This window comes from Meriones unguiculatus, chromosome 12, assembly GCF_030254825.1.
Source record: "Meriones unguiculatus strain TT.TT164.6M chromosome 12, Bangor_MerUng_6.1, whole genome shotgun sequence".
NCBI classification, from domain to species: Eukaryota; Metazoa; Chordata; class Mammalia; order Rodentia; family Muridae; genus Meriones; species Meriones unguiculatus.
In genome coordinates, this window is record NC_083360.1 from 87,449,442 (window position 1) to 87,461,018 (window position 11,577).

At 42.0% G+C, this 11,577-nt stretch overlaps 1 pseudogene; it reads right to left on the reverse strand.

Annotated features, from left to right (window-relative positions):
• Positions 1-5,727: 5,727 nt before the first annotated feature.
• On the reverse strand, positions 5,728-6,147 carry LOC110563496 (small ribosomal subunit protein uS12-like; annotated as a pseudogene).
• Between the last annotated feature and the right edge of the window lie 5,430 nt (positions 6,148-11,577).

The window sequence follows — 11,577 nt, forward strand, 5'->3', positions numbered from 1 at the left end:
AAATGTGTCCTCCAGTTTAAGCAGAAACACAGCCCTCCTTTGACTCATGTTCTGACTTGCATCTAAAAGTCCCCACAAACTCACGCTTTGAGCGTGTGCTGCCTGATGACGATGGTGTGCTGGGGGGGGGATAGGGAGGGTTTATGAGGTAGAGCTTCATCGCTATCTTCTCCTCCCCTGCCCCCGCCATCCACAGGGCCGTGAGGGGCCTCTGCCACACACTCCTGCACCTACGAAAATGTGGACACACCTTCCCCACTGTGACAGACAGAAACCACAAGCCAAAATAAGTGTTTCCTCCTTTCAGGCTTTCTCTGTCCTGGACTAAGCTGGCCTTGAAACCACAAGTATCCACCCGCCTCTGCCTCCCTGAGTGCTGGGATTACAGGCGTGTGCCACCATGCCCGCTCTCCTTCCATCAGTTTTTATGTCAAGTATTTTGGTCACTGTGATAAAAATAAAAAAAGCAGCTAATAAAATTCTATGTGCTCTAGCTACTGTCCCCTTTACCAGTTTTCTAAACACACACACACACACACACACACACACACACACACACACACATTCCTCTTGAAAGAGACATCTGTACTTTTCTCAAGTTTCTCCTATCTCATCGTCCTCAAGGACCGACCTTTGAACCTGTCATTGCATCAGCATCCATCAACCTCCATCTCCCTAGTCAAAGTCACATCTCTGTCCTCATCTCCCTCAACATCAGGGCTTCAGGATAGCTGGCTCATGCCTCCTTCCCATAACATTTTAAAATTTCCGCTTTCTTGACTCTCCACCTTCCCGCTTCTGCTCACATGTTGATTTTTCTCCCCTCAGCTACTAGGGAGAATCACTGTCTAGTCCTTCTTCCAGGCTATTTAATACACTTAAAACCTTTTCCAACCAAAGGGTCTTTAACCCAACCCCAGATCACAGTATGAACTTTATCCAAGTGATTTCAGTTTAATAGCTGTCGAAAAGCCCTTCATGGCATTTTAAACAAACAAACAAACAAACAAACACATAGACAAACCTCCTAATAAACCTTACCTTCGTTTGTAAATCAGGAACCACAAAGCAGATGCCAAAGCGAAGAATCCGATTCCCAGACTAACAGCCCCAGCAGCCAGGAAATAGGTTAAGAGATTAAGGAAACCTATAGAAAGAAATGGCAGAGGGTCATTTCATGCACACGCCTCCGCTCTCCAGGCAAATGAAATGAGGTAACGTTTACAGTGACGTGATGCGTGTGATGTTAAGGCTGACCAAAAAATCGAAAAGCCTTGATTCTAGCCTTATACAGTCCAAATAAACGGAGGACAGAGCTGGAGAACACGGGAAACATCGCAAACGGAGCTGGGAAAGCACGTAGGGCTCTCACTGGAGATGGCGGCCCTGAAGCCCTCGTTAGAGAAGTAACTGAACTGAAGCTGCACAGCAGTTAACACCGGTGTCCTGACGCTCACCTATTTTCTTTGCTAGCTAACATCTCAATAAAATACAGAAATAATTAAGAATTACAAAATCACGATATAATTAGCATCATTGGCCCGGTCTTCGCTGTAATCTAAAAACCTGATACCTAAGCACATGGCAAACCACAGAAAGCTCTCATAGACCAACCTAGGTATTCAATAATAGAGGAGTGTGTGTGTGTGTGTGTGTGTGTGTGTGTGTGTGTGTAATCACAAACACCTAGCGAAACTCTTCTCAGCCGTTAAGAAGAGCAAAGCTACGCCGTGCAGGAAAGTGGATGGACATGGAGATAAACATAGTAAGTGAATTACGCTGGGTCAGAAAGACAAGCATCATGCTTTATCACATTGGTGGCGTCATATCATATAAACCCACGTATGGAGAAATGAAGCTGTCTATGGGAGTGTGCCTGAGAGTAGGGACACAAAAGAGGAGCTATGGGGAACAGGCTTAAGATTTTTAAATTTAATTTAATTTAACGTGTATAGGTGTCTTGCTTGCATGCATGTCTGTGTACTGCTGTGTGCTGCGCCTTGAGCTTGCAGAGGCCAGAAGAGGGCATCGGACCCTTTGGAGTTGGGATGGGGGTAAGCCACCATGTAGGGGCTAGGAATCAAACGTCCTTTAGAAGAGCAGCCAGTGCTCTTAATTGCTGAGCCATCTCTCCGGTCCCATTATTTGTTTTTTGTTTGTTTGTCTGTTTTTGCTTTGCTTTTTGTCTTTTGTTTTTAAGGACTTTGTTAGTTTTTTAAAAAATTTTCCTAAGTGATGTCTAGCTTCAAGATAGCTCCTCTCAAATTGTAGCTTACCGAGTTTAAAAATACCTACATTCAGCCAGGCAGTGGTGGCATACTTGGGGGGCTGAGGCAGGAGGATCTCTGTGAGTTTGAGGCCAGCCTGGACTGCAGGATTCCAGGATAGCTAATCCTACACAGACAGATCTTGTCTCAAAAAGCAAAACAAACAAACAGACAACAACAAAGAGATACTTCTTGTTGGCTGGAGCGGCAGCCCATGGTTAAAAGCATGCGCTGAACTTCCAGAGGACCTGAGCTTGGTTCCCAGCTCTTTCGTCAGGCAGCTTGTGAACCATCTGTAACTCTAATTCTAAAGGGTCCTACACACCTGGCCTCCAAAGATACCTGTATTCACATACACACGTTCACATGCAGAAACACATACGTCTGTGTAGAAAAATAAAGGTAAACCTTTAAAAATATTATTGTTTTTTTTTTAGGGCACACCTTTAATCCCGGAGCTCAGGAGGCAGAGGCAGGACAATCTCTGTGAGTTTGAGGCCAGCCTGGTCTACATGGTGAGTACCAGGACAGCCAAGGTTATGTAGGGTGATCCTGTCTCAAAAATGGTTTTTTAATTTATTTACATTTATTTGTTTATTTACTTACTTACTTAGTGTGTGTGGTAATAAAGTTCTTAAAAATAAGTTAAAATAAAATTGAGTAAGAAAGGAGTAGTTTAATGTGCTGAAGATGATAACATCAGAAACTTAAAAAAGTGAAAAATAGCTAAATGTCCAATAATCATGTATAAACTTTACTTATTATAAATACATTAAATCACAAATAAAACATTATGAACATTATATCTAGTATATTATGGGGAAAATGGAAAAGACAAGATACAAACTGTTGACAAGGGAACAGGAGTATGAAGTCTCCTTCCCTGATGGTGGGAATACAGTTTGAGAAAAGCTCTGGGAAACTGGTTCCCTTAGATAAGTTTAAAAGCAGAATTGACAAAAGAAGCAAGATGTCCCAGAATGATAGGAACAGAACGAGCTACCACCATGTACATCAAGACATACTTTACAGATCAAGTGTTGAGCGCAAGCAGATGTTCAGACGCGGATCTCAGGGAGATGTATGTAGTGATGCTGACTGTGTTCTGTTTCATGGCTTAGGTACGGACACACACACGTGCGTACTGAGACTTCAGCGACCTCAGCGCTTGTACTCAGTAACACATCACATTTCTGACGCGCATTATCTCCGGGTGTTTGGGAGAAACACAAACGGACTCTTTAACACTCCATCCTTTGGAAGATACATGGGTAATGTGACAATAAATGTTCACTTAAAAGATTGTGTGGGTGTTTGCTATTGTCCCTTTTTCCTACACCATTTAAAAAAATTTCTCCACGATTGTGAAAAATGGAATGTCCCGAATTTTAAAACAAAACAAAACAAAAAAAAAAAAAAAAAAAAGAAAAAAGAAAAGAAAAAAAAAAACTATATAAGGAAAAATACCATGGGCTGTTATGGGGTACAGGCTTCTAGGTACTTTTCTGTGTTATCAAAGTCCTTCCAGTGGTAGAGCACCTGCCTAACAAGGAAGGTCCTGGGGTAATCTCCAGCAATAGAAGAAAAAAAAATCAAGACTTGAGGAAAAAATAATAAAATCAACAACTTTATATTAATCTTATCACAAAGTGAAAAATTTGAAGCATAAATTAACATATTAGAATTAAAAAAACACAATTACAGACACAATGAAAGCTGAAATAAGAAAATGCTGTCAAAATGACAGCTGATATATTAGCTAAAATGCTAATATAGTTAAAGCTTATTTAAAATAACAAATACCTGAAAAGCGATTTCTAAAAAGTTCGTCAAGAGCTTCCCGTGCTGACAGAGCTCTAACAAAACAGTGAATGTTCCCAAGATCTGCAGCACGTTCTGTAAGGAATGTGGCTAGCACCAGCCCCACACAGTGACGTAGCCCGCGGAGGGCAAGAGCTTTTATATGTCCAGGGAAAGACGTTATGACCAGAAACAGAGTGGTTGCAATGGGCAGACTAACACTGTTTTCTGTGAAAGGGTTAAACCTACGGAGAAGATTGTGCTGAGCCTAACTGCAGATGCGAGAGCACTTAGGCCGGTAAGAGATGTGAGCTTCGCTGATTTGGTTATGACGACAATAAAATCACAAGCTTTTCCTCAAAATATAAAGGGTGTTTAAAAAGAAAGAAAGAAAGAAGTGACAGGGACTCAAGGGAACACAAATTCATTACATTGAATCAGCAGTTACAACATTTTCCCCCAAAGACATTGGTGGTCCCCAAAATGTTACAATTTCTACTGTATACCCATGATGCTAGCATTTCTTATCTTATACAAGTTCTTCCAGAGAACAGAAAGAGATCGCCAGCTCTTCCTCCAAACACATTTTCTTCTCTGTGGGCAAAACAGTAGACTGTCTCAGCTTTCCATACCGTTAGCTGAAGCCATGTAACAGAGTTCTGGCCAGAAGAATCTGAATGCAACGATGTCATAAACGCTTCCCGAAGCTCTTTCTTCCAACTGTTGGGGAGGACAGTGATTCTCACGGAAACCGTGGAAGTCACAGGCCAATAGCGCCTCCATCAACCTACTGCGGACAGTCAACGACACAGAAGATTAGCCTCAGGGATCTCCTATTCTTTGTGAGGGTGTGTTCTGTATTCTCCAATATGAGAAACAGTTGAAGAGCAGGAAACTTGGGAGATGATCCATTTTGAATCAACCCACGGGCAGCAAGAAATCTCAAGGAGAACCAGACAATATTTTTAATAAGTATAATGAAAATATGCCGAGGTTTGTGTGGTACCAGCCAAGCAATACTCAGGGACTAGAACTGACCCCTGCTCCCCATCCGAAGGGGGAAATCATCTAGACGTCTACAATTATTGATGTCAGGCATAGTGACCCATACGGTTAATCCCTAGACCTTGGAGGCAGAGGCAGGTGGATCTTTCTCTGTTCATGGCCAGTCTGGTCTACATAGTAAGTTCCAGAACAATTCCCTATAGCTTAGGCTATATAGAGAGATACTGTCTCATTAAAAAAAAAAAAAAAAAAAAAAAGTATTGCTCTACTAGTATACATTTCATGAAAAAAAAAAAAAAAAGACCAAAGTTTTATTCTCAGTGATTTATGGATCTAGATTCCATAGTCTAATAACTCATGTAAGAGAGGTTCTAAAAATAAATCATGATTTCTCTTGTGACTTCTGCTTTGTCGTTTTTTTCTTTTCTTTTTTCCCTTCTTTTCTAGACTGTGTTAACGTAGTCCTAGCCTTGAACTCAGAGATCTGCTTGCCTCTGCTCCCTCAATGTTTTTAAGGTGAATAAACGCAAATGAATTATATAGACATTTAGTGAGTCCCTGTGCTATTCACTGTGAGTATTCTAAACATTCTCTTTTTTGATAGTTTTCTTTTTCAGAATGTGAAAGTTTATTACTGCATTTCCACTGTCAACATTTATGATCTTGGTCTTTCCTTCTTGCGTTTGTACAGGGCCAAGAGAGACACACTGGCTACTTTAACAACCTGAAAGCCGTCTCCAGGTATGTCACCTACACCATGACCTTTTCCACCAAATCTGGCAACCAGAACGTCATCGTTTTCCTCAGTGAAGTTCACAAATGCTGTGATCTTCTTGCCGTTCTTGGTAAGTTGCATGCTGACACACTTCCAGACAGCAGAATTGGCTGTTTGGCTCCAACCCGTTTTTTCAGCACAATTCCCTTTGCATGAGAGGCACCTCCGAAAGGCGTGGCCTTCAGGGCTGTGCCCAAGTTGGCTCTCTGGTTTTGTTTATCATGTCACTTGTGGCCACTTGTGGTCCCTGCGGTGACTGTGGAGCTTCCTGGCAGCATGGAGACCACGACATTTGCCCATCTTGTCAGCGCCATGGGCGTGAAAGAAAAGTTTTGATAGTTTTCAGCGCCATCTACTTACTGTTTCTAATTTCAGAACTTTTTATTTCATGCTCCCAAATACACCTTTCCTTTCCCATTTGAAAATGCTATCCGTTTGTTTTTGCTTCGTTTTGTTTTGGGTTTTGAGGCAGTGTCTCTCTGTGAAGTTCTAGTTGGCCTGGAACTTGCTATGTAGAACAAGCTGTCCTCCAAATCACAGAGGTCCACTTGCACTGGACTCCAGAGTGCTGAGATTAAAGGTGTTTCCACCATGCCTGGTTAGAAATCTTTTTTTTTTTAATTTATTAAAAAAAAGTACATGAATATGTGTGGGCCAGAATGTTTTACTTTAAACATATTTATTACGTAGATTTTTTTTGATTTTATAAAATAGTCTGCCAATCTTTTTTTGGTATATTATTGATTTTTGCTTATATTTGTATATAGTATTTATATTATACTTACTTATTTCTTATTTTTATTATTTCTGTTTTTTATTTTTTTATTACGTTATTTACTTTACATCCCGATCTCAGCTTCTCCTTTCTCCTTTCCTCCCAGACCCTTTCTGTCCCCTCCCCTCCTTCAATCCACCCTTTCTCCCCTTCTCCTCAGAAAAGGGGAGGTCTCATGGATATCAGTGAGCCTTAGCATATCAAGCATATCAAGTAAGACTAGGCACATATCTTCTATTGAGGCTAGACAAGGTAGCCCAGTTAGGGAAAAGGGATCCAAAGGCTGGCGACGTAGTCAGAGACAGCCCCTGCTCCTGCTCTAAGGAGTTCCACATGAAGACCCAGCTGCACAACTGTTACGTGTGTGCTGGGGGCCTAGGTCTGTCCCATGCATGCTCTCTGGTTGGCAGTTCAGTCTCTATGAGCCCCTATGGACCCAGGTTAGTTGATTCTATAGGTTTTCCTGTGGTGTCCTTGACCCCTCTGGTTCCTTCAATCCTTCTTTCCCCTCTTCATCAGGATTCCCCAAGCTCCATTTAATGTTTGGCTGTGGGTTTCTACACTAGTATCTGCCACTTTCTGGGTGAAGCCTTTCTGATGACAGCTTTGCTAGCCTCCTGTCTGTAAGTATAGCAGAGTATCATTAATAGTGCCAGGAGTGGGCTCCCTCTCATGACATGGCTCTCAAGCTGGGCCAGTCATTGGTTGGCCCTTCCCTCAAATTCTGCTCCATCTCATAGGCAGGACAAATTGTGGGTCTAAGGCTTTGTGGCTGGGTTGATGTTCCAGTCCCTCCATTGAAAGTTGCAGGAGGCAGCTGGTTCAGGGCGCATAAGCCCCACTGCTAGGAGTCATCCTTATAGATTTCTGGTGGTTTCCATTGTCCTAGGTTTCTAGTTCATGTCAGAGATGCTCCCCCCATCTAGTGTCGCTCACAGTACTCTCTCCCTCTGTCTCCCCCACCGCATCCACCCTGTTTCCATTCCCACTAGCTCCCTAGTCTAGTACCCTCCATCCATCCACCCCTCCATGTCTAATCTATTCCCCCTTTTCAGTGAGATTCAAGCATCCCCTTTTGGGCCCTCCTTGTTACTTAGCTTCTTTGGGTCTGTGGTTTGTGGCATGGTTATCCTGTACTTTGTGGCTACACATCTTGACGCCTTGCTGTATTTTTAAGTATCTCTAAGTCTGGTTATGTTCCAGACATAAAGAATATTGGTGACTGGAGAGACGGCTCCTTTGGTAAAGTGCTCCCTGCATAAGCCGGAAGGACCTGGTTTTAGAGTTCAGGATCCATGTACAAGGCAGAGTTCGGAAGCATGTGCCTATAGTTCCATCACTGTGGTGGCGAAGACAGGGGAGTCCATGGGGCCTGCTGGCCAGCCAGTGCAGCCAACAAAAAAGCTTCAGTGAGAGACCCTATCTCAAAACTTAAGGCGGATAGTAATAGCCAGACTGTCTTGACCTACAGCCAGCCAAGGACTGAAAGCTTGGCTTTAGCTTAGGCTTGTGCCCAACTTGCACGCATAAATTAAATTAATCTCTTTATACTAACTCATGTTCTGTCACGTGGCTCCTTACCGCTCTTCAATACTAGCCCCTGTTACTTCCTCCAAGTCTGGCTGGCAAGTCTCCCACACCTGGTTCCTTCCCAGAGTTCCTATCTCTGCCCAGAAGTTTCTCCTATTCTCTCCTGCTTAGACATTGACTGTCAGAGCTTTATTAAACCAACCAGAAGGTGTCGGAGGAAGTGTTTACAAAATATGATACAGCCAAAAGAATAACAATACCAAAGCCCAGCTAGCATTTAGCTCTCTGCTGCTGCGGAATTAACATTTAAATACTACAAAAACAACCTTTACACAGTGCACAAAAAAGATCACCCCAATGTCTCCCCATTTTAGTCCAATGAAAGGCTCTTTCTCTAACATCAAAAAACTATATTTGATAAGAACAATATAGGAACTATCAGGCAAGAATTACATTCACAATGTCCAGTCTATTTGTTTGCCAATCTTGGAGAAAATATCCCACTATCTATCCTATCTTGGTGAGTCTATGGTTCTGTACCTAAACCACTTTCTATCGTAACTTGCATATATCAATGTGAAAACATCTCTTAGACCTTAGATTATTTTCTTAACTTTAAAAAAAAATGTAAGCTTACATATAAGACTATAACTATATAGTTTTCAACCCCATCAGAGACCTAAGAAGGATAAATATTACCTGAGTAAACATGAAATGCAAGCAGCTTTTAAAACTGTAGAAATGACAGACTTCTGTCTACCTGGACAGTCACCCAAGATTTATCAGCATTGTTGGGGCAACTATCTTTGGGGCAACAGGCCCAAACTATCTGACAGACTTATCTGTGAAACAGGGCTATTGAGGGGCTGTTCTACCTTGACTTGGAGAAGTTCAGAAGTTGACTTTCTTCCTCTCCTGTTTGTCCATAGCTTAGACAGCATGCTGTCAGCAGTTGAGGCAAGGGCAGTCTTTTTGTTCAGTGGCTAGCTGTGCCACATTTGAAGCAAACTCCAGAAGGAGGTTCTTCAATGCCCATCTTCTTTGAAGCATTATGGGGTGCTGCCAGGAGCAGATGTATCTTACTGTCAAAAAGGCCTTTTATTGTTAAGACATCTTTAAGTGCCATATTTTGCAGATCTCTGAAGTGTTTGAAGACCATCTATATATGGTATATTTAAATAGGCAAGTGTTGCTTGTTTCTAGTTATTTACTATCTTATTAACTTGAAAACATCCACAGGAGGCTAAATGAGGCTTATTTCTTTGATTAACTAAACTAGTGCCTAGTTAGAGCACAAGTTAGTCTGACTACTAACTTCCTTTTCTCAATTATCCTAAACAGTTTGTAACAGTAACTTTCAAAAGGACTAGAACTTCACATTACATTTTTAAATGAATTGCATAGGTACAATACCTTAAACAAGAGTTGAAATATTATATGTATATATTTATATACATAATATTCATACACAGATATATTTATATACATATAAATATATGGGTGTGTAAAAAATAACCTTAAATTTGTATCAATATACAAAAACTATACCAATGTAAAATACTTGAGTCTTGTTGCTTTCTAATCTAAAAGTAGATCAATAATCTACTCTTCTATCCTGTCATTCATATAGTCCCCTTTTTTTCTTTTCATCCACTCTTCCCTCTTTCCCCTAACTTTAGATAGGAGAGAAAGAAGGATAAAGAAGAGAAAGAGCTCCCTGAATCTAGCCTTCTTTACTTTGTTCCTTCCCTGACCAAGACCTTTAACAACTTGCAACCAATTCTAAATGATGCAAACATACATGAAGTGGAAATTTCTGGTTTCTTTGAAGACTGGATTTTGTCATGTGATGTTTTGCTGCAAGCTGGGCACGTGATGTTTTACCCAGGTTGGCTTGTGAGAGGGCACGTGATATTTTGCTCTGACCCCTTGCATGTGAAGGGCATGACTTTGGTCAGCTGAGAACATCCGTGGGTGGACTTTGAGGAGAGGAGATATATAGAGGCCACATACGGTGAGACATCGATTTTTGGATCGACATTGCTGCGTTGATCTTCATGCTTCCACACTTGACTTCACAGAAACGATCCAGAGAACTTCTTGGGGCAATCCAACTGAGTATTTTGGCTTTCACTGCTTCATGGTGGCCTTTGGACTGGACTGCTGGTAACTGAAGCCTTATTTCCCCATCATGTTAGCCACTGTAGCTGAAGGCCAGGTTCTAAGATGGCTGTCAGCAACTGTCTCCAGTCTTCTGGAATTATACGATTTTGTGTGACCAAGTTATTAAGTAACTGTTTTACAGGTGATGAATGTAAGCCATAGATGGTTACTGTTTCTTTAAACCCCTTTGTCTAGTGCCTCTGATGGGCTGTCACTCAAATTCTTGATAACCTTGTGGACCCTGTCCATCTGGGGGATAATTCCCTTATCATAGCTGGGAAAATAATTTGTTTTGTTATATATTATATATTATATAAATCCACTTATACAATGGATTTATACTGCCATTTTGTAGTCTCTTCACAAGGCAGCGTTGTAGGCTTTAGATTGGCCTCATCTGAAACTTATTCAAAGGATTGTCTAAATTTTGTTCTATTGTTTGTAACTTAGCTTGGATCTTTTTTCAGCTCTTTCCTTATCTAAGCCGGCTTCGTTCTGATTTCTCTTAAAAAGAATATGTAAAATTACAGTCATTACTGAGATTATTTATATGCTGATAATCAAAACAAAATCATGCAGACTCCAAATGCCCCCTGGCATTGTATTCTCCTTTTTTTTTTTTACACGGGAAATATTTTCTTTTTAATTTCTCTCTCCTTCCTCAGGAGACTTCACTTTAGCATTTTCAAATTCTTTCTTTCTTCTTTCTTCTTTCTTTCTTTCTTTCTCTCTCTCTCTCTCTCTCTCTCTCTCTCTCTCCTTCCTTCCTTCCTTCCTTCCTTCCTTCCTTCCTTCCTTCCTTCCTTCCTTCCTTCCTTCCTTCCTTCCTTCTTTTTCTTTCTGTCTATGATTTTTTTTTCACACCCAGTTTCTTTTCTTTCATCAGCACTTAAGCACAATCCCACACGTACTTAACCCAATCAGAGGCTTGTCTGTGCTCGGATGTTCGGCTTTGCAGTCTGGGCTTCAGTGTCTTCTCCAGCTCAGCACCCGATGGTGGTGGCTGCTCCGCCCCGCCACCCCGCCCCGCCACCCCGGGTCGGTCCAGCCCTCCGTGCCAAGCTTGTGCACCCACCGCCTCCTCCGCAGGTGTCGGCTTCTGCCCTCTGGCACCCACTGGCGTCTGTACCAGCTCTGGGAAGGCGGTGCCAGCGGCTGCCCCGGGCACCAGGGTGCAGCTGCTCCCCATGGCAGTTTTTGAAAGCCTGGGCTCCGGGAGGTATTTCCTGGGCCGAGGAGTGTGGTGGGGCTTAGCTGGGCCG